The sequence below is a fragment of the Melopsittacus undulatus genome, chromosome 8 (genome assembly GCF_012275295.1).
Source record: "Melopsittacus undulatus isolate bMelUnd1 chromosome 8, bMelUnd1.mat.Z, whole genome shotgun sequence".
NCBI lineage: Eukaryota > Metazoa > Chordata > Aves > Psittaciformes > Psittaculidae > Melopsittacus > Melopsittacus undulatus.
Window position 1 is genome coordinate 37,704,737 of NC_047534.1, and position 23,438 is coordinate 37,728,174.

A 23,438-nucleotide genomic window follows, 5' to 3' on the forward strand; every position below is an offset into this window, starting at 1 on the left:
GCATAATATCCTGATATTGATTTTCATTCAAAATTCCTGCTGATTCCCAGGAGAATGATGGCAGAATATGGCTCTGGAGAGATCAATCAATATCATACTCAAGTCTCCTAACACCTAATTTTCTACATGCCTGAAGCTCAGCACTTGTAAAATTTACTGCCTGGTGATATTTTTAAACGTCCATTTTGACTTTATAAACCATTTCTCTGCAATCAGGGACTAGTTTGATATTAATTACATTGTGCAACTGGGAACTCTTGTTGTATGTGTAGTGAAATACAAACAGCGTTTAGCATCTGGATACAATAAATCAATCAAAAATTGTAACTGAAAAACAAGGCATCTATTAAAATTTATTCCACTTGTGTGGGGAGAAGTCAGCACTTTTACCTAGAAATGTCTTTAAATATTTTTTATAGACTGCTGAGTTGGTTCACAACTGAAATTTGACAGCAATAACTATGGGTTTTATTTTAAGTTCCTGTAACATAGTAATTCTGTAGTTGACTTTTTTTTTCCCCATTGTATAAAATATTTATAGGAAATAACCACCAGGTAGAAACACTTGGTGAAAGGATAAGGTGTAAAAACATGTTAGAAAATGTATAAAAATAGCACCAAGTGGTCTGTAGGATGTGGAATAAGAAAACATCCGTGTATTATCACACTCCTTGCAAAAAGGGACGACTCTCCTTTCCCTCCCCACGCTATCAACATCACCTCACATCATTATACTACTCCTCACAGTGAAGATCTGGGACACTGAGGTCTCACTACAGTGTTCCTGTAAGCTAAAGTGACTGACGTTAGGACCCAAAGGGACAATGAAAGGCTGAGCATAACACCAGAGAAATGGATAGATAGTAGACAGCTTGTGTGTATCAGTTTTGACTCAGTAAAATTTGATCTATAAATGTTAGTATCACATTTTAACTGGACAGATCATTCTTTGATGATTTCATTAGACTAATGTAAATTGTAGCTTTGCATTTAAGAAGGCTTCCCGCTTTTGCCTGCAAGATGTTGAGTATAATGTGAGTCAGCAGCAGGCACATAGACACACTCTGCTCCTTCCCCATCGAGTTTCACAATGATGTAGGTATGTTCACATCCTACATTTTGGTACAGAGTAGGGGGAAGAGCATAAAACTAAGTGGACTGAAATCAATACCTTATTTTTCCACCCATCTTTTTAACTTTTTCTGGGGTGATCTGTGTATGAACAAAATATTCAGAGACAAAGGATTCTGCTTATGACTATGCATCTGCTATCCGAGAAGGTTTAAGAGGAAACATTTGGCTCTTTTGTGATTATAGTATTTTTCTCTGGTAATTTCTGTAACATGCTAGCTGGCCTCCTACATCAACTGCTGAATGGCAACTGACAGCATATTCATGAAAAGAAATTTTTAATGGGCTGTACCATAAATAGCTGGAACTTGCTGTCTTATGTGAAAAATACAGGATATGAGTCATTATCAACAGTAGGAGACCTTAGAGCCTGTAGCTTTACGTATCTTCTGTGGCCGTGTAAGGGACTGCATTTAATCTCAGCAGCATGTGTTCATTCCAGATAGCTATAGGAGGTGACTTGGCTCACACTGGCCGGTTTTGTAGTACCTGTTGTCTAGTAAAACATACTCCACTCCTTTAAAGAAACTCCAGTTTATTTTGCAGCCACTCAATTTCTGGTACCTTAAAGTGAAAGTGAGGAAAACTCACTTGCAAGGCTTGTCTTTGGGACAAGAGAGAGGAACAGACTCACTCAGGAAGCCAGACTTCAGTTCTTTTAAGAGTTTCTGATGTCTCCAGTTTCTGCCAAAGGGATAACTTTTGTGATGTGATTGATGTCTTTCAATGAATCTTTAAAGATTTTAACTAGATTAATATTTTTAGCAGTCAAAGAGAAATTAATTGTTATTATGACAGTTCCTGTAAATCTCTATTTCTAACATTTTTAAGCATACAGTTAAAAAGCAATGTTATCTCCTTGTATTCCATTCCCAAGAGTTTTGAATTGCTTTACAGTTGAGTCTTTCACAGATAAAGAAGCCAAAGGGCAAGCTGGAAAATTTATTTTGATGTAGGGCTCAATGGGAGAATACAAAAGCAATAGTTTTAAGATCTTTTGGCCCCTGGAACTGTGCTTTAGTCATACTTTGGGATAGTTTAGCAGTAGATGCTAAGCAAATTCAAATTTAAGAGACCTTCTTGCTTGAAACCAGGGCTTGATGAACAGCTTCAGTTTTTCATATCTGGCAGATTAGTCCCCAAACGTTTTAAGATAAAAAGTTGCATGTTTAACACAAAGTGAGACAATAGTGCTGACACAGTGGCAATGGAAGTCACATTTTGGGTAATAATGCAGTTGTCTATTTCCTAGACAGTATCCAGCTACTGGGAAATGAAACTAAGCTGTTCTTGTATACATTCTGTTTCTTGTTCCTTTATGCAAAAAATGCAGCATCTTTAAAGAAAAGCATTCAATGAGTGCTTGGGGACATCTCTCCCTGTTAGCCTGGTGGTTAAATAAACTCCCGGCAAGTGTGACCCTTGAAGATCACATTTCTATGTCCCTTGTGGTTCCCAAGCCAGAAAGACTTGGAATGAAAAACTGGAATGAACCTAATAGATGTAAACTGAAAAATTACCTGGAATTTTCTTATCAAGGTTGCTGTGTTTGAGCACTGTAACAATAGATGTTTCTTCCCATCAGACCTTGCGTACTGCATTTGTTAAATTGGCCTCCACAAGGAAATGAGGAACTACTTAATTGCAATTTAAGCTTCAGACTTTCAATTGTAGCTACAGAGAAATCCCTGGGATTAGTTGAGTGAACTCTAGTTAATACTAAGGGCTCTTCTTTCAAGAATGAAAGGGAATGATTCAGCCAGGATTATGTTTATTTAACAAAATTGCTGTTCTAGATAAAAATATCTGTATTTCTTGGAACACCTGATGAATACATACATCCAAAAAAATAAAGGAGAGTTGATCTGAATCACACTTAAGTATTTAGCATGGAAATCAGTAGTTTGGGTTTGTCCCCATGGAAGAAAGGCAAGAGAAGGTTCAAGAATATGTCTGGATCTCTGATAATAATACTAACATTTTTAGGCATTAAGCATAATTATTAAATTCAAAGTAGAAGCAGTATTTGTCCTTCAAATACTGATAAGGAGTCTTTTCCAAGCAGAAGAATTTTATGGTAGGCAATCTCCTCTTTAAATTCTCATACACATATTGCCTCTTAGATGTTGATGGTGACCACCTGTACCAGGAGGGGGTTGTTCTCACATAAGCCCACTGCCTTGTGGGAAGGAGCAAATACATACAAATACCAGTTTTCTGCACGTGTTTCAATGGAAAAAGGTAAAAATGGCTTGTAACAATGCTGGTGTTCCTTGGGAAGTAGTTTGGATGTGTAAGAATATGTGCAGTGCTATTTGGTGTTATGGACCAGCAAAAGCTAACCTGAATTTTCCTTATGTACTGTGAAAACATCTGTAGCTGAACTTACTTAAATGCTATTGCTTACTTAGATCACTATACTTTTTTCAGGAACAGCATAAGGTATTCCTACAAATAGCTCTGAACTTTATGGTGCATTAGGCCATTCTGGAACACCTGTTAAGATGATTTCTGTGGATGTGACAGGTAACACTATGGAGATTTTGAGCACAGAATTATGAAAATCTGTATTGTATTTACTGTAGGAGTAATTGTATCATGACTGGAAGGAGATACCCATCTGTAGAGTGACCACAGTGGGCTGAGGTTTAAATTCCGGTCTTGAGTGGCACCCAGTAGACTCTGGTTTCCAAATGCATTTCATTACCGTAGAAGCTACATTTTCAGCTCCTGATGCAAGAATATGTCAAATGAATATTGTTCTGCTAAAGCTGCAAAATAGTTCACCACCAGGGAGGCTGCTGCAGTCATTCAGGTGGAAATCTGAAATATTTGGACTGTAGGTCTAAAGACAAAAAAATTAAAGCTGTGTCTGACTAAACTGCTTATGGCATTAGTAAATAAATAAGTAGGACAGGGCTGAGGGGCTCTTGACTAACCCTGAGCTGTCAGATGTCAGGTCATAAAAAGGATGAATGGCTATATGGTTTGTATTTTTAGATGTCAGCTTGAAGCTGATTTATAGTAGCTCTCCTGTCCTACAGCAAACTGCTTAGGGCTTCAAGGAAGGAGCTGGATGCTTTGGACTTTCCACCATGTACACAGGAGCTCAGACAGGCTTTCAGTATGAAAAGCAGAAGGTTAAATTAAAGGATTGATGTAAATACACACTCTGAAATTAGTTTCTAGCTATCTGAGATTTCTGATTCTAAGAGACAGTGTCTGAAAAAATCCTGAAATTTGGCAAGTGTCTTTGAAGATGAGTGGCAGTTGCCTTATCTCTGCCTTGATTTTCCACTTCTATTGGTGCAGTAACAATGTACAAAGTTACAGATTTCTGGCATTGCTCACCAGCCTTTAATGTGTACTTTTGCAAGGTAGCAAAATACCAATGTATATTTAATAGCTAAGAAGTTACCTGCAATAGAGCAGACATGACAAACTCTTTCATCTCCTGAATTTTTATTGATTACCTGTTACAATTGTGGAAAAGTTAAGACATGAGCCTGATTTGGATAAGGCTAGTTAACATCTGTGCTTGGTAGCTAAATGGGGATGGAAGTCATATCCTAACACCTTTTCTTTGTGATACTCTTCAATATGGGGACTAGCCATAACGTGGAGGTGTGTGTTGCTTCTGCACCATCACTCTCTATGTTCTCCATTTTGTGGCAGGCAGTGAAGCTGACTCACAGTTCAAGCAGTAGTGGCTCATGATGTTCACCATGTGGCGGTCCCAAATTTCATATATGCTTTCTTCCCATCTGGTAAGTGGATGAGTCATTTATGACTCAATTTTCTCAGCTCAGCTTAAGAATAATTCCTAATGAGTCAGATAGAATGTTTTCAGGGATTCCTGCTGTAGGAGAGCACTTCAACTTTACTGCGATCGTCTTCTCATCTCTCCCATGCTGTGAGCTACAGTCTAACTTCCAGAGCAGGATCTTTTTTTTAAAAAACCCTCAGGATTGGTGAAATTGCTGCTTTATTGAGTCATTTCTGATTTAAGCATGACTTTTAAGTTTTATCTATAGTACTTTCACTTAGTGAGGTGCAGGTCTGACTCATGGATTACAGTGAATTTCAATGTATGGAAAGCCCAGATACTGGGCCTTGTGGAGCTGCTTGTGGCATGCTGATGCAGAGACAGGACCTGCCCTTTCTGGTGGCCATGCCCACCAATGGCAAAAGATGATCGTGCTCATGGCTGTCTAAACTGGTGCGTCAGCAGCATGGATACAGGCTTGCCTTCAGCTGGAGGACATTCAGGGGGGACAATGAGGGTCACAAATTTGTTATTCCTTCTCTTGTGCACAATAAATAGAGTTGGCCTGGGCTTTTGTACTAGATATGTCTTAATTCTAGGCAGATCTTTGTATGTTGGTGCTGCATTTGGAGTGCAAGTTGAAGATAAGTCCTTGCCGTGGATGACAGTTCTATAATCCAAGAGATGGTGGGAAAAGGCAGGTGCCAGATTGCTGGCTGGCTCCTGACAGTCACTGGCAGGCTATTGATCAGTAATGGTTCCCTGGAAAATGGTTAGGACTGCCACATTTGAACTAATAAAAATTGGGCAAAATGATCTATTAGTATGCAGCAACAGTCTGAATTTGTGCAGAAAACTTCAGTGATATTCTTAAAGTTGCTAGTAAAGTCTGTAAGTTATAAAGGGGAAGTAAAGGGATGGCAGAGATATTGGTGGACTTATCTTCATATGTATATATGTGCTTTCTTGTGACATACTGCATCTAAAAGTGTATGTAAATGTACACTTCCTATACACTTCCATGTATGTAAGTGTATGCTTCCCAAATGCAGATAGTGCAGCCATGAGATGCAAATAGCTTCTCATGTCACTTACTGTTTTCCCAACCATATGGCCAGTCCTATAGGTGTGGTCCTTATGTAAGAGAGACTGTTCAACACTTTACTGCTGCAGGACAGTTCACTGGAAAGGGAGTCTGAGAGCCACTAAGGGAAAGAAATGTCAAGTTTCTTCTGTATTCAAATCTCAAATCTTTTTAATTTTCAAATAATTCCATTAATAATCAAGTTTGTGCACTTAAAATTGAATCTTTGGACTTACCTGCTTTTACTTATCTTTCCATTTAATTAGAACTAAATAGCTGTAGCTCCTAAATTCATCCTCTTGACCCTAAAGCTATTTCTTATATCCTCCCTAATTACTAAAATCTGTAAAATATAAATAGGATCCATTCCTGGTGGCTGTGTGATTGTTTAAGGTTTCACCACCAGAAATAGCATTTGCTTCACAATCTATATCTGAAATTAAATGCTTCAGTTTTTACTAAGGTTGATAATATAGCATGTAGAGGCAAAAAAAAAAGGATGGTTAACAGAAATAAGTGCATGAAAAGGAGGATTCCTACATCTGGAAGGGAAACCAAAACATTTTAATATGATCACCCAAAAATGGATCTGTTTTTTACTTTTCCACACATTTGATGGCCATGGAATGTGAAAAGTTTTATATTTAGTTCAGTTGACACCAGAAGACTGGAGAATGATGCTTAAAATAACTGGCTTTGAAGAAAGAGAATGAAAAAGACAAACTGCAGACCCCTTTGTTATGAAAATAATACTAAAAAGTCCTTTTACACACATTTTTGAAGGACAGAATACTGAAATAATCATAAACAGTTATGGAAAAAGAGACAAAAGTGGGCCAAGTAGAAAGAAATAGAACACAGGGTGAAATAAGATTACTAGGTAATACCCCCAAACGTCAGCCTACAGCCTGGTCTTGAACTTTGGTCTTACTAATAGCCATACCATAAAAAGTGGGAATGTACTGGTTTCAGTTTATTCATGCCAGAAAAGACAGGAAGTACAAAAAAGTGAGGGTGATCATAAAAATACTGCATAAAAGGAATTGCATGACCTTGTGAAATAGCAATGGGAAATTTAATGATAGGAAATGTAAGATTGTGCTTCCATGGATTAACAGTTCTGTTAGAAACTGAAGGACCACCAGTTGAAAGTGGAGAAGAAGACAGACTGTTAGTTCATAAAGAGGCACAAGAAGACATGTAACCTTGAAAATAGCAAATATGTTCCTAGGAGCAAATTGACAGACGTCATTCCAGCAAAGATGGGCACCCAAAGATAATTCAGTGCTGTTGAACAAGGGGCTGGTTAATCTTTACATGCTTCAGCACACTGAAGCCTTGCTTGTCAGAGCAAAAAAAGTATGCAAACTATCACTTCTCAATTCTGCATGCTAAACAGTATGCACAGATTACATGCTTCTGTGACTGTCACTCAGTAGCATTAATGTCTGTAGAGGTGACTTTTGCATCTCTACAGTGGAGATGCAAACTACTTTGCATCTCTGCACTGGAGATAATGCTACTGGTTGCAGACTTTATAGCTTGAAGAAGATACTGTTATCTAAAATGTAGTTTTCCATCTAAGTACTTTGATTTATCTACCACCAAACAGAACTACATTTCATTATTGACTTTAATGGAATTTGGAAGGGACCTAAGAATATCCTCATTGGTGTATAGTGTTTTGGAGTTGCCTTTGGAAAATCTGGTATGCAGAATTGACCAAGAATGAATGTGCAGTGATCTGCAAATAGAAACAATGGAGAAAAAGATCTCTGAACTATGTAATTGTCGTTTCACTGTATTTATAAGAAAAGGTAGGAAAAGCAGTTTCATCGTGTGCACTGCATGTTATTCTTTATTCATCACTTATATTTTCAATAGCACAAGCTGCCAAGTAAAAATACATATGCTAAATAAATATTTGGATAGTGTCCAGCATCAGGCTATACCAGTGGATCCTCCTGGATTCTTCTTTGAACTAAAACCAAAATGTAAAAGATGTTCAGATTCAGTGTTGGTTTTGCTTGAAAAGATTACATGAACTTTTTTTATTTTTCTTTGCTTTAAGAAATAATGCAATAAAAAATCAGGGCAAAACTCTCATCTTTTTTACTTTTCATCAGGTTGATAACCAAATTATTTTTTTGTCATTGAAACCTGCATAGGTTTACATACCTCACATCAAAACCAGAATCTCTAATGAAATGTGAACTAAAAAGTAGTTACTGAAATATTAACATGCTGAGCTCTGCAGCCTGGCAGTCCCACTTGCATTAAAACCCATCTTCTCTTTTCTGTCAATCGTTTATTAGCTATTTTACATTTTTTAAACTGACCCTCAGCTTCTCCACTTTAATAAGAAACTTCCACATGGTTCCTTACAGCTTGTTGAAGTCTGACTTTACAACTTGATTGCTATTTATACTCTGGATAATTTTCTAGCTCAAAAGAATTTTCTGAGACTTAAAAGCTATTTTCCTGCTTAAAGGGAAAGGTTTCTGAAATTCTTGTCCTTCCATAGCTCTCCAAGTCTGTAAGTCCGTATTTTTGCTGAAGCAAGCTAGGATTCTGCAAAAAAAGTAATGAAATTGTCATTGCTAATGACTATGCAGGTCAGTATTTCCTAGTAAGGAGAAATAGAGTGATGGATATGAACTTAAGCAACAGTAGATAAGTCTCCAATGGATAGTGGATGTAAAATGAAGATGTGGGGCTGATGTGGGGTTCGATGAATGCTGTCAAGGATCTATAACCTGAAACAATATTTACCTTAGATAATACTTTTGGATTCATTATTACTTTTTCCCTGTCCTGCTACTGGCTTGCAAATGGTACAACACAAAACCTCCACTAAATTTTCACTTTCCTCAAAGATATCCGGAGGTTTGTATGGCAAGATGTTAGTGTTAGAGAGCTCCAACTGTTCAGGCAGGGACGTCTGAGCTTTGCATGGATATTTTGGGCGAAGGCACACAAGTTACCACAAGTAATGTTACAAGAGTAATATGACTAACTGGCAGCATTGGAGAGCTGCAGTACTCAAGGTGTTGAGGGCAGAAGGCTTCTGATAAGTGAGTTACTTATAGTCTAGGAGATAATTCTTAAAACTGTTGTAACTGATCTGATTATTACTTTGAAGAATTAAGCAGGTGCATCTGCAGTTGTCATCACCTGGTACTTCTGTACTTACCTCTGCAGAAGAGTAGTGCTAGTTTCCTTTTGGGTATAAACAACTCAGTATTTTGTAGCACTATTAGGCCCAAACAAATCCCTCCACATTTAATTAGAAGTGTCAAAACAAGTTTCTGTGTGATATTTTGACCTCGTGTATCTTACAGCATTTTAAAATTGTTTGCATGTCTGGAACTGTAGATTAAAAAATCCCCACCAAAACCCCAAATTATCTTAATTCAGTTTAATTCAGTCCTTTGCACTTGCAGATTTCAAGTAATTGTTTTCTAGTCATCACTGTTATGTTATCTGTTTTCCATTTCCTTTGACGATTAGTAATAGACTGGATGTTGTCAGCAGGGATTTCCTTATACATGTAGAGGAACGGTTCTGCAAGGTATTATTGCCATGCCTGTCTGCCTTCCAAACCTCTAAGCATATACTCAGCTCACTATACAGAGGACAGATGGAACAGTAAGTCACTGGATAAAAATTCCTATTTCACTGATTAGTCCTTACTTTAAAAGTTGTCTTTGAATTTAATGCTCCATCGTGCCAAAAAGAAAGGATGACTTTCCCCACGAACACATGGCAGATAGCAGCAGCAGCATTAACTTGTTCACGTTGCTCTGGCAGTGTACTTCAGTCCTCTGCAGCAGCCATCCCCTGTGTGAGATAAAGTGCTTATCTCCATAGCTATCAGTTCTTAAAGTTTTAGTTAGCCAAAGTGAAGTGCAGGTCTACTGATGATTTTCACACCTTAATCTATTTTAAGAATTTTCTTCTTCTAGAAAACTACTAAGATTTGTTTTATATAGAACAACGCAGGTCAAATCAAAGTTATTGCGGAGATATGAACTGAAACAATGTGATAAAGTGAATGTTAATTTAGATTTTTTTCAGATTTTTTTAAAATTCTGCAATACGATTTTCCAGCTAATGATGTAATTTTTGTAGTTATATACCTGCATTTTAGAAACCTACTAAACCAATAAATTTTATCAAGAATTACATAACTCCATTTTAGAAACCTACTAAATTCAGCTTTGTGAAAGAAAAAGAGCCACCTTTCTATTTTAGTCTTTTTTTTTAACTCTATCACTCTATTTTTTATCACAAATAAGCATTTTTCCACATCTTTTCCCAATTGTGTGCTCTTTTTTTGGTGTACTTAATTAAATGACTCCAGTATGAACTGCACTAAGCTTGAGTAACATCACCAGCTGATGGCATTGTGTTGCCTAACAACTTCATAACAGTTTCTCCAATTGTACTGAGTTGCCATAGTAATATCTGCCCACTGGTGGTGGACTTGCTTGAGAAATTTAGATTAAAACAGACTAACAACATAAGGGATATATTAACCACAGCAACACCAAGAAACTAGAAATTATTTCTGTCACAAACATAAATGAAGCTCATTTTTGCTTAGGATCATCCATAATTATATGTCTGTTTTGGGAGGTCCAACATTCTGCTACTTTTTTGATGAATTTAACTATATAAATATGTGAGATGTGCACAGATGAATTCACAGAATTATTTTTTATCCATGACACCACTGTCTCCTCTTGGTTAGAGCTGACTCGATTTGCATCTTAAATTTGTGCATTATATTGTGGAAAATTCCAATATTGGACACCTAGCATGAGTATCAAATACCTGTCTCATGTGAACACTACTCAGGGATGACCAGTTTTAGTACTGTGTTTCTGCAACACACTTCTTTTTCTCTCATTTTGGTATAGAATCATGCTTTATTTTATTTCTTCAACTTGCAGCAAGTATTCTTGAGGTAATCTCATTCTCCTTTTTAAGCAGTGCAGTTATTTGACGATGATAAAAGAGAGAGAGATATAATGTTTGTGGATATGATTAATTTTTTTATATTAAAATACCTGAGTTCTGAATACATCTGAGTATATTTTAATGTGTATAATATTTTAATGTATATGCTAAAGTTGTAGGGTTGAGGTTTTTCTGCCTTGGAAAGCTAATGTAGCAACTTTAGCCCAGTAATAATTATTAGCCCATCTGTTTTGCTTCACCGTCCTATTCAGGCAGATGGAAAAAAAAACCCAAATCACTGTCTGCAAAAGACAGGAGCTTTTTCTTTGGATACACATTTCCAGAGTTCTGTTTAATGCAATAGATTGAGAGAACCCTTTCCCTTCTGCAATTTGTCTGTCCGTTTAGGTTTCCTGGATTAAAATTCAATTTAGTCAAATACTTGGACGAAATGATGCTTTAATTTGGCCTCCCTAACATGGATTTTTCCTCCCCAGGCAGCAAGCGATTGCTTTTCTCAGTATGCTCTGTAAGTGTAGTATTAAGGGATAACTGACCTAGGTTTCTGTCTTGAAACCACAGTGTCAAAATCTCCATTTGGGAGGTATCAAATTGTCCCCTCCCTCTCTGCCTTAACTATCTAAAATAAAATGTGATCAGAGTGGGACCTTGTTTAAACAGAGAGAGCATGGAATATTAGCTGCTTGCTGATGATGTGTTTGCTTAGCAATTTGCAGGCTATCATTCTGATTAATAATAAAAAAATAAATCACTGTATCTATGGAAACAAAGTGTGGAAAATAGCTTTTTACATCTGAGGAATGTTCAAGGAAAATGGTTAGGTAGTCTTAAAAATCATAGCAGCTGTCTTCAGGGCAAAACTCAGGGCATTGCTTGTGTAAAAAGGAATGTAGCAATGTGCAACATTTTAACTGCGTTCAAATCAAAATTGTTTTAGCAAATTATATTCATGTAAATCATTGCATCTGGGTTGTGGTTTTTCTTTCCTTATGCTTGTATGAATTGACATCTCCTAAGTAAGGAGATGTACTAATAGAAGTTTTAAATCATATATATTGTTAATGAATTGCCTCAACTCATTGTAAAAGAAATTAAAATTGCTAGATGAGCAAAAGAAACAGTATTTGCACCAAATCTGAGACTGATTTTGCTTTCTTGAAGAGCCTCTGCATGGAAATGTGCCTTCTTGCCTGGCTTCTTGCTGTAGAATTAAGCAAACCTATATATATTCTTCTCTACTTCTTTATCATTTTATTTTTTCTGGCTAAAATTGCATCCAACAAACAACAATAGAATTAAACTTTGGTAGGGATGTTAAGGATAACAGGAAAGGATTCGATAGCTACATTGCAAATAAAAGACAGACTAAGGACAATGTGGACCCTCTCTGGAAGCTATCAGGAGAACTAGCTACCCTGGATCTGAAGAAATGTGAGGTTCTTAATGACTTCTTTGCCTTGGTCTTCACTAGCAAATGCTCTGACCATACCACCTAAGTCTTGGAAGGCAGACACAGGTACTGTGAGAATGATGACCCTGGGCCCACTGTAAGAGAGAATCTGGTTCGAGACCATCTTAAGAATCTGAACGTACACAAGTCCATGGGACCTGATTGAAATCCATCTACGGGTCCTGAAGGACCTGGCAAATGAAGTTGCTAAGCCACTGTCCATCATATTTGAAAAATCAGGGCAGTCAGGTGAAGTTCCTGATGACTAGAAAAAGGGAAATATAACCCCCATTTTTAAGAAGGGAAAAATGGATGACCCGGGAACTACAGACCAGTCAGTCTCACCTCTGTGCCTGGCAGAATCTGGGAGCAGATTCTCTTGGAAGGCATGCTAAGGCACATGAAAAACAACAAGGTGCTTGGTGACAGCCAGCATGGCTTCACTAAGGGGAAATCCTGCCTGACCAATCTGGTGGCCTTCTGTGATGGGGCTATGGAATGGATGGACAGGGGTGGAGCAGTCGATGTCATCTACCTGGACTTGTGCAAAGCATTCGACACTGTCCCACACAACATCCTTGTCTCTAAATTGGAGAGACATCAATTTGATAGGCGGACCACTCGGTGGGTAAAGAACTGGCTGGATGGGCGCTTGCAAAGAGTTGTGGTCAGCGGTTCAATGTCCGGCTGGAGATCAGTAATGAGTGGTGTTCCTCAGGGATCGGTGTTGGGACTGGTCTTGTTTAATATCTTTGTCACTGACATGGACAGTGGGATTGAGTACGCCCTCAGCAAGTTTGCTGATGACACCAAGCTGTGTGGTTCGGTTGATGCACTGGAGGGAAGGAATGCCATCCAGAGGGACCTTGACACGCTTGTGAGGTGGGCTGATGCCAACCTCATGAAGCCCAAAAAGCCAACTATATTCTGGGCTGCATCAAAAGGAGCATGACCAGCAGTTCGAAGGAGGTGATCCTGCCCCTCTACTCTGCTCTTGTGAGACCTCACTTGGAGTATTGTGTGCAGTTCTGGTGTCCTCAACATAAAAAGGACATGGAACTGTTGGAACAAGTTCAGAGGAGAGCCATGAGGATGATCAGGGGACTGGAGCACCTCCCATATGAAGACAGGCTGAGAAAGTTGAGGCTGTTCAGCCTGGAAAAGAGAAGGCTGCCTGGAGACCTCATAGCAGCCTTCCAGTATCTGAAGGGGACCTATAAGGATGCTGAAGAGGGGGGACTCTTCATTAGGACTGTAGTGACAGGACAAGGGGTAATGGGTTAAAACTTAAACAGGGGAGGTTTAGATTGGATAAAAGGAAGAAGTTATTTACTGTTAGGGTGGTGAGGCACTGGAATGGGTTGCCCAGGGAAGCTGTGAATGTTCCATCCCTGGGGTTGTTCAAGGCCAGGCTGGACAGAGCCTTGGGTGACATGGTTTAGTGTAAGGTATCCCTGCCCATGGTAGCGTGGTTGGAACTAGATGACCTTAAGGTTCTTTCGAACCCTAACTATTCTATGATTCTATGATCCTGTATTTTAGGAAGGCTGCTGGAATTAAAAAATCTGTCTTTAAAGATGTGTTTTTTCCCTATGCTTATTGACTCCTAGAGATTATTATTTGATGTGCTCAAAGCGTTTTGTTGTCATGTGCCACTATCAAAGGAAACACAGCAATCTTTTGTGTTGTTTTTAGGACAATTAGGTGACTGAGTTTACTCATCTTCTCTAGTACTGCTGATGGACGAGGAAGCTCATAATCTTCCTCAGTTATCATGCTTCCATTCGTATTACAAATATGTCTTGGAGAATGTGAACTTGATTCCATTTGGTGGAGGGTTTGTAAGATTTGCTTCAGGAACACACATAGTGCTTTCCAGCCACCAAGTGGTGGTTGATTTGAGACTAGATCAGAGCTTCTCTAGAGTAAATCTCCATGACACACATGTAGAGGAGACATGATGCCCTCAGCTGTACAGATTTACTCCTATTGCAATCAGTTGTTGAGGTAATTAACTGAGCTGTGAGTTGACTGGAATAAAAACCCAGCTCCAGAAGGATAGCTCTGACCAGGGCATTTTTCCTTAGAAAAAAGAAAGGAGCAAGCTGATTTTATATTTCACTATCTATCTCCACTGTTTTATTAAGCATGTTCTGTGACAAATTATCATGAGTGAAAAAAATATCACAAGAGAATATTGAATTTTGCTAGTGATATAGTAGGATAATATATTTTATAATTCAAGTCCTTTCTTGCAGGATGTTTCTGTTAGGCCAAAGGCCTTGCCTGTTGATTTGCTTAAAGATAGAGCTTAAATTGGAAGAATAAACAAAAGCTTGTTGAATATATCTTACTTTGGTCCCCATTAAGCTGGAAACAGATCTGAAATCCTGTGTCCATAGTAATTTCTAATGACTTTGGGTAAAGGCAAAAGAAGGGAGCTTTACTGAATGTACACTTGTAGCAAGAGCAGAAGGGAACAGCTTTTTACAGTTTTGTTTTCCAGTGAAATACTATTCCTCAGGGGCCAGTAGAGGCATTTGGGTGTGATGCAAGTTGAAATGAGGTGCAAGAGCACTGTGGTGGCACAGCCTCTAATGCTTCTTGTGAAACCAGCCTCTGCTGATGGCAGGAGAGTGGCTGAAGGGGCTTTTCTGTAACTATGTCCCATTTAGATTGATTGCAAAGTTTGGTTTTCATTTAAAACTCGTATTTCTTGGCTGCACACTGTGTTCTAGGGTAAAGAAGCTTCTAGAAGTAAAGTAGTACTAGTGAGAGTCAGTCTTGGGAGCTTTTATTTAAGTCCATCTTGTAACCAGAATCTGAATGTTTATTTAGAGGTTAGGGGTCTTTAATTTGATCTGGCCTACACCTTCTTGTAACAGCAGTGGATCAGTTAGTGGGGAACAAAAAATAGATATAAAGAAGGAAGAAAATATGATGCAACACATAAAACTAAAAGAAATGAACAGGCAGACAACAATACATATTTAGAATACATCACGTATATTTAAGATGCATAATATATTTAAGATATAATGCAATAGAATTGAAACGTTAATGGCCAAAATATACATGAGCCTTTGAATGTTTTAATAGTTTTTAAGGGCCCATGTAAGGCATTAAACTTCTTATATTTTAAAACTGCTGTTACTTCACTGATGGACTATGAATGTTTATTTGCTTGAAAAGAAACTGAGCTCAGTGAGGAATCCAAATATATTGCAAAGGTTCTAGCTAAATTCACACCTTTTCTCTGTATGTCAAAAAACTTGTTTACATGGCTTAAAATATTTTAGCAGTTAAGTATTCTAGAATTTATGGGCAGCTGAGTTTGGAAAACATTCATATGGAGGCATTACAAAGTGATATAACATGATCTGCAAAAGTGTGTGTGAAGGATTACGCTGTGTTTTATCTAGCCATAAGGAGCAAAGTGCTCCATAGTGGATGGCACAGCAGAGTTTTTCTGTGAGAAAGACTTTTTTTGTTCTGTTTTGTTTCCATATGCTTCCAGATATGGTAAGAGTTTATGGGAGTGTTTCCAGATCATCCTTGTGAGCTATACTGTGCGTGCAGTTTGGGCAGTCAAATGTCTGCAAATGTGTCTGCATGTTCCAGACAATGTTGGATTGGTTTTCCAGTGCAATTCTCTTCAAGGGACACAGATTGAATTCCAACAAGTGAGGCAGGGACTTTGAAAAACGAACAGTCCTAACATAGAGAGTCTTTAGATTTCTAGCACTGAGAATTTAAAAAAAACCCAAACCCACCACAACACAAAACCCCCTAAAAGGAACCAAAACCCAAAACACTCCACCCTCTAAAAAAATGATCCAAACCCCTGCCAAACAGAACAACAAGTCCTCAAGATGTAATGTGTACCAGATAGCTGAAAAAAAAGCCTTTTTCCATTTTGGCATCCTGATTTCCCTTCTCCTTCTTTAAGAAACATGTCAAGGAATGGATGAAAATGGTAAATATTACACCAGCAAGCCTATGACACGGGACACGTGCTTCACTTCTGCTTACTAAAGGGGAGTCTGAGACATGGGGAGACAAACAAGTTAGGCAAGGTCATACAGATAACCTCTGACAAAACCAGAGACCCGCTTCCCTGATTCTCAGGCTGGTGCACTTAGAAATTGCCAGTGTTCCCATTATTAAACCAATTTATTGAGAAGATGGCATCACTGATAATATGTAAAAATTAAAATTATGAAATATTTGAGGAGGATCTTGAAAAGTCTCCTGCTAGATTAATGTTGTTTCTCTAACAAAGTTTGTCCAGACACCAGAATATTACTTACTTAGGTTATAGGAAAAGTTATATCCTCAGTACATAAATAAAAACAACTGCAAAGAGTACTTTTATTTTAAATCTAGCAGATATGACTGATTTACCACAGTATGATTTGTGTAAGTTACCCTGCTCTTTTCAAAAAATGCATTGCAGCAGTTCAGAATTTCAAGTTCAGGTATCTTTACCAGTGAGTATAAAGGAAGTTTTATGAGAAAATAGAACATATTATTAGGATATCTCATCTATTAAGCAAATAATTTTAAAAGCTCCTCTGTGTGTGTATGTATCTATATCTGGTTTAGAATTGTTTATATTGTACATTTACTGTGGTATTGGTAAAAGACACTGAATATTCATCTGCAGAAGCCATATAGAAAAATGTAAGAATAAAGGATTGTTAAACTTTGAATTTTATTTGGACGTTTAGTGTCTGTGGAGATACAAACAGTGCAGTTACAATATCACAATTTACTTAAAAAGTCATTTGACTTTAATGTTTCAAAAAGGTGCTAAAAATAGAAAGGACTACTCTTGCGTCTTCTCAAGTAGGGTGGATAGGGAAAGCATCCCATGTTTTAATTTTGTATTTTCCTCACAGACTTAACATTCTCATCAGTATTCTCATGCACATGTTTTAGTGTACCAGAATGAATTCTTTGTGAAACGTAAGAGGGGTTGAATGGATATGTGATAGCATAAACCAACTAAAATTAGTAAGTACCATCATTCTGTACTGTGTATCACAATAAAAATAAATACGTAAAAATGGACTTTAAAATAATGGACGTAAGCGGAACATGCCTTTGTCTACAATATAGTAAAAACATGAAAATGTTTTTTCTGATTGCAAGTAGGCTTTGTTGAGATGAACTGATTGAGTGGTGCGAGCAATTTGTAACAGTGGCTTATGGTTTGTATTTACAGAAGGGTACATCTTGCACCAATTCAAATAATAGGTGTTCATATAGAAAACATTACATAATCAAACCTCAAAACACTAGTGCCCTGTCACATGAATGTCTTTTAAAATACAACATTGGCTGTTTTGGGCTTTATTTTTATAAAGGGAGTTTTCTGCAAGTAGCTGAGAGAGAAAGTGGAATATAGAAATTATTTTAATCTTGAACATATTTTATTATTTGTGCTATGTTGCTTTAAGTTTTGCTGCAGGCAGCTGTTTGTGATTTTGGAATTTATTTTCCTTCATCAGATTGCTTTTCTTGCATAATATTAGAATGTTGCCAAAGTATTTTTGCTAATAGATATAAAATATCTAATGGCTTGTTTGGAAAAGAGTTTTGTTTTAGCTTTGCACTTTCATTGTTATAGCAGGGACAAGGTAAGTGCCAGTTCAAGCCACATTTCTGTACTAAGTACCAAGAAAACAACACATGGTTGACTTCCCGTCCCTGTTTATCTTTTCTTACAGAATTGTTTCATCACTTCATAGATGCATCAGTTTGTTCACTTTTCAATTATCAAACGAGTATTAAATTTCTACTCTCATTAAACCTCAACAGTGTATTTATGTTAACTAGTCAAAATTACATTACAACTTTAGGGTGCTCATAAAGATGATTACACATATAAATTTTGCTCCAATTGCTGTAAATTCTCTTAGGATTTTTGTCTGCACATTCATTAACTTGCATGCTGCATTTAATGGAAAAACAAACCTCTCTTAGTTTTAACCACTGGAATGTACTTCTTTTAAAAGCTACTTATTTTAAGGCAAAATGAACAGTGTTCCAACACGTTGATTATTAAATAGTCTGTTCTGTAATGCAGTGTGAGCAAATGTTATCTCCATCTGTGGTCTTCACTGAAGAATAAATAAGGGAGAACTTACATCTAAGAACATTTTGAATATGATGCATTTGCTGTTGAAAAGGCCAAGCTTATGGAACTTTTGTACTGCAGGATTAATACGTGGAAAATGTGGAGACTGTATTTGTTCATATAAATGAGACCACAGATAAGGAAGAAAGGAAGACAGAAAATTTTGGAGTTAAAATAAACTTGGATATCAATGTCTCATTGCTATGCTAGCATGCATTTCACTTAACAGCTTTGGATCCTAAAAATCTTCTTTAGGATAAAGGTACATTGAATATATTCCATGATTTACTGTAATTTAGTTTTGAGGATTCTTCTCATGCCTCTGTTCCTTCCCAGTCTTAAACTCTGTGTGGCAACAGGATGATCTAATTCTTTTTATGTAGAAAACCAAAATTACTAGAAATATAGGGCCCAATTTTAATGTGTTAGAGAAGTAAAAAGCATCTTCAGTTATACCTAAAACCAGTGGGATTAAATCAGTGATTCCTGTGGTCAAAGGTTTAGCTAAGAACTCCGATTTCTATGGTTTGGTTTAACATAAAATTTAGACTATATTTTTTTCTAAAATAGGAATTAAAAAAGCAGAATATTGATGCTACATATAACAAAATAAAAAACAACAAACAAACTTTTTTGTGGGTTTTTTTTGTTTGGTTTTTTTTTGTTCTATACTAACTGAAGAGACTGCTAAGTCAGTTTTACGTTCACTCATGTGTACCATATCTGTCATGGAGAACCCAGCCTCAAGCAAGTACACTACAGAGTTATGCACCTGTGCTGTTATGTCCGTGAAATCCTTGCAACTGCCCTTGAGTGCTTAATGATCAAGGAGAAACTGGTTCATAAAGTGGCACATGAAGGGGCTGACTTGTCCCATGGAAAATTTAGCTCCTTCAGATTTAAAGGACAAATCCAAAACTAAATCAGCTAACTCTAAAGAATTTTGACTTTCAAATATTGCAACATATTAATTATAGATGAGTAATAATACCAGTAATATTGTTACAATGGACTTACAATGAACAATGACTAAAATGCTACTGGGAGGATTAGTTCTTTTTCCTATTTCTGTAGGGGCCAGCAGCTACACCCTCTGACAGATGGCTTGGATTGCATTGTAGTTTAATACAGAGCATAAAGATACTTCATAGCTTCAGAAAAACTGATAGAAGAACTGGATGCCTTCAGCATGTAGTGTCAGGGTGATGCGTGAAAGGCCACCTACCTGTCATTGTGCACTGTCTAGCAAGTGGTAGCTAATGGCTATTGGAACCCACTGCAGCCTGCTCATAGCTTGCTTAGTAACTGCCCTGAAACAGCCACTGTAGGCAAAGCTGACTTGCTGGGTTAGCAGGTCTGCAATTTAGACTGTAAGCAGATGTGTCTGGGGAAGCGTCTTCAGAAAGATATTGATGTGTTTCAGATTGTGCTCTGTCTTAATTACTTTGAAGTACTTCGACAGTTACACTTTTTATTAGTCACTTTTCTAAAATTCAGTATGCAATTAATGCCTATTTCCAAGATGTTTTGTTTATCAGTTAATTAAAAAGCCAAAGTACTCTTTTACAAATTTATTCTCCTGTTTACACTTTTTGTTCAGCAAGTGGATTCTTGGCATGGGATCAAATAACTGTGTTTTCTGTATAATTAAGTCCTAAATGTACGTATCTGAGAAAGACAAAAATGAAAGGAATAGGAGGATAAAGTGCAAAGATTTAATTTCTTCAAAGTGGCTGTCTTGTAAGTTCATTATTATTCTTGATGCTGTTCTTGCTTTAAAAAAAATACCATGTCTGATTAGGAACAATTTATTCAGAGAGCATAAATTCATTGCAGAATTCTTCTTAGATTTAAACTCCATGTTATTGCTGGGATTTTGAAGACAGTTATGTGAACAGATTATGGGTAAAAAATTATCTCTATGTTAGCATGATCAGTGATGAATGTTTTGGTTTTGTTTCCTGTTGTTTGTTTTCTTTGCCGTTGCCAGTTTATTTTGCTTTTGTTTCTTTTCAATTTCAGTTTACCAGCATGTCTGTAAATATTTTGCATCATCCTTTGGGATGCCATGGGTTTACACTGATTTTGGATTAGGTCTATTTTTACTTACACTGAAGTTGCAATAAGAATTTTGAACATAAATCTCACAAAGTTTTTCGCTTTTGTTTTTGATGCATTAAGAAAAAGGCTTTCTAAACTGCTGTCTTCATCCAAATGGCTGAAGCCTCGTACACAAAATGAAACAAAGAGCTGCTTTGGAAAAAAAATGGAGGACTATGAGAAATTTGTGATAGTTTATACGTTTTAGCAATAAATTTCTAGCAATAATATTTGTTTAATCCACCAGATACTTGCTATTAGAAGTATGTAGAGAATAGGAGGAATCAAAAATTCTGGACAAAAATGCTTCCACAGAACAAAATATTTGTTAGTTATAAAAGGCTGCATTTGTTTGAAACTTGCACCAGTGCCAAGCATAATTTTGGTTTGCTGCCCTTGATGCCTTGGCCTGGTATTAATTTGCTGTATAGGGTTATGCAGTGAAAGCTGGCCACCATTTCTTCTCTTCTATGTTATTTTGTGCCAGAGATACAGCTCCCTTTATCACAGGCTATAATCTCTAACATTTGGCTGAGCTTTATGTAAACTAGGGTATACCAAATATTTCACATTCATAAAGATTCAGTTTAGAATAATAAACTTTCACCTGCAAGTGATATGAAAAAGTATTAGAAAAGGGTTTTAAAGGATGTACTTACACTAACTCTGTGTCCTCAATTGTGTTTTACAGATGCACAAACAAGCAGTTAATTACAGATAGGGTGAAGTTATCCACAATGGCCTTGGTTAACTTCTTCATTTATGGCCTACCCTTGTGTCCCCTTGGTGCTGCACCTGTCTTTCCTTCTGTAAGAAAATACTGCTCCACATGCCTCCAGCTGCCAAGGAATCCGTACTGGGCAGGCTTTTAAAAGGTGGGTGCTCTTGTCTTTTAAAATTCTTGCAACTCTAAATCCACCTCTTTGAAAAGAAATCAGTTGTTTCATGGCTAACATGGTTGGGCTTTATTGTCTAAAAAAGTAATTTGGAAGAAAACTTTCTCTGGGGTTTATTTGCCTTTAGCAAAGACTGTGACCCAATTCAAACTGTTCTGACCAAGCAGATCAGGCTAGCTTTTGAAACTCAGTCATCTCAACTTTAATCTTTCACTATTTTGTGATGAAATCTAAGCCCATTTGTGTTTTATCTCTTTTTCTTCTCCTCTTCTTTCTCCTTTAACCCCCCCACCCCAAAAAACCCCCCCACCCCAACAACAAAACAACAAACCAAAACAAGAAAACCCTAACACACAAAACCAGCCAAACACCCCCAACCTCATACCTCTACCCCCTAGTTATTATGGCTGTTGGCAGAGGTCACAGCTGAAGAAATTTCTCCCCTTTTCTTTCTTCAGAAGGAACAGATGTAGACTGAGGAAAGGTAATGGGGAATTAAAAAAAAATGCCTCAATAGAAGTTCCAGCATTTTAGGAAGTGGTTGCAGTGTGGGAAGAATTGTTTTTATCTGCCAGTAATTGTGTGGGGCAGTGTTGAGAGATGACATTTATTTTATTAAAACAAGTAATAACTCCGTTTGCCTTCTCAGTGCTTATTTTAATTAAGGTCAGCAACTTTGTTAACACAGAATTTTTTGGGCATATTCAGAGGCCACAAAGGGAATCTGTCTATTACTGCATCTTTCAATTATTTTTTTATAAATACCATTATGTATAGTCAATTGTGGTATTCTTACGAACAGAAATTTAATTTGAAGATATGTATTGGTTAGGAATGTAAAACTAAGGAAATGTACATAAGTAACTTTTTCACTGATGAGCACTTTCTTTTTTCAGTGATCAGCCCAAGGGCCATAGACATATTGAATAACCTTATGTTCTGAGTGACTTAGCAAAAGGGTTTTCTGCATATTCTCTAGACTTCCAATCTAAGGGATAGGAGATAATTTACCAAAATGCTCCTGGGTATGGATTTTATCTTTCTCCGTGTTTTACTTTTGGGCATACTCATTTCTGTAACGCTTGCCCACCTTTATAGGCTTTTTTTAAAATGCTGTAATTAAAGAAAAAAAGTAGAATAGAGTATGTGTATGTTTCATTGTGACTGAGAAGTATTCACCCTCTCAGATACTTAAAAATAGAAATCCTAGGAACTATGAAAATGCACACTAATGAGGATTAATGAGCTGTTACATAAGTTAGTAATTAATTGATTTGGTTAAATATCAGTCTGTATGACCAAATGCAGTTTTTTTCATGCAAGTAATGTTTTTTGCATATGCAAATATATGTACTTGGAGCTTTGTCAGTCCCTAGCAAATTCCAATGTGTTTTTTTGAGAGATTGTAGAAGGCTCTGCCAAGTGTACTTTCATACAATTTTTCTCAGCAAAATTGGAATCTAAAAATTTACCAAGAAAGCTTCAACTCATGTAACTTCTTGCCAGTTTTGCAAAGTCAGTAAGAGGAATGAGGCAAATACACTTTGATGTTTACCATAAAAAAGTAAAATAAATAAAATTACATTTAGTCTTCCTTTTCCAATTGCCACAAATCTAAAATCTTGCTAAATGTCATGGACATGGCAGAGGTTTTCCCCAACCTGGATTTTCCTTTTCTCCTGTGCTTTGCTCACTATGCCATACATCACTCTTTAGTGATAAGTACATTTTCACCATGTCAATATAGCAAAAGTTATCAAATCGTGACAAAATCCATGTGTCTATCTAAAAGAAAAAATGCTTTCAAAAGAACTTTAAAGCCTGTGCAGATACTTACTTGGAAGGGCATAAACCATGTTAATATTAAGCAACATCAAATAGAATGT

General features: G+C 37.0%; 1 long non-coding RNA gene across 1 annotated transcript in view; it reads left to right on the top strand.

Moving 5' to 3' along the window:
• The window catches only part of LOC115947096 (uncharacterized), a 69,518-nt gene that overhangs the window by 23,423 nt on the left and 22,657 nt on the right, over positions 1-23,438 (top strand). The window contains exon 2 of the long non-coding RNA XR_004081057.1: positions 21,348-21,531. This is a non-coding gene — a long non-coding RNA (uncharacterized lncRNA). The remainder of the gene's footprint in view (positions 1-21,347; positions 21,532-23,438) is intronic.